General features: G+C 32.7%; 1 protein-coding gene across 1 annotated transcript in view; it reads left to right on the top strand.

The window, feature by feature from the left end:
- LOC119594510 (transcription factor RFX4-like) overlaps window positions 1-732 on the top strand; it is a 33,789-nt gene that overhangs the window by 3,293 nt on the left and 29,764 nt on the right. The window lies entirely within an intron of this gene.

Here is a 732-nt window from a genome sequence, read left to right as displayed (position 1 = left end):
CTGTTTTCTTTCTATTTTTACTCAGAATATTTTCTTTTTATAATTGATACCAAAGCTTCACTCACGTAAACCCAACCCAACCTGTATATCCTTCGTTGATCATATATTAATAATTTCAGTGCGACAGTCTACCAGAATAATAAAAAAAATTGAGTCTGTATTTACTTAATGTTATATATATCAATAATTGTTTAGCGTGACAGTATGTCAAAAAGAAACCAAGAGAATATCAATAATTGGTCTTTTTTATTTAGTTCATCGTATATGTATAATTTCAGCGTGACATTGTACCAAAGGAGTACCAATAAGATATAAAAAATTAGTTTATTTTCTAAGTGTTTTATTTCTCTATAATTCCAGCGTGACAGTATGCCAAACAGGTATAAAAAATACCAGTATTGAGTCTTTGTTTGATTAGCATTTCATATATCTATAGTTCCAGCGCTGGTATACCAAAAATACCTAAATAGATACCAAAGTAATACGAAAATTGAGTATAGTTTCTTGTGCTTCATATCTTCCTAATTTCAGCGTGACAGTATACCAAACAGATACCAAAAAGGTACCAAATATGTCTCTTTATTTTCCTAAGTGTTTCATATATTCACATACCAAATGAACACCAAAAAAGGGTTTTAAAAAAGGAGTTTTTCCTTCCTGCCGATTTCCAGAGCGCGGGTGTGAGATCGCCGTGGACAGAGACTCGAGCAACGCCGTGGCTAGTCTTCCTGA

The sequence above is a fragment of the Penaeus monodon genome, chromosome 34 (genome assembly GCF_015228065.2).
Source record: "Penaeus monodon isolate SGIC_2016 chromosome 34, NSTDA_Pmon_1, whole genome shotgun sequence".
Classification (NCBI taxonomy): domain Eukaryota; kingdom Metazoa; phylum Arthropoda; class Malacostraca; order Decapoda; family Penaeidae; genus Penaeus; species Penaeus monodon.
The sequence above is the reverse complement of the archived record's forward strand: the minus strand, read 5'-3'. Positions and strand labels throughout refer to the sequence as shown.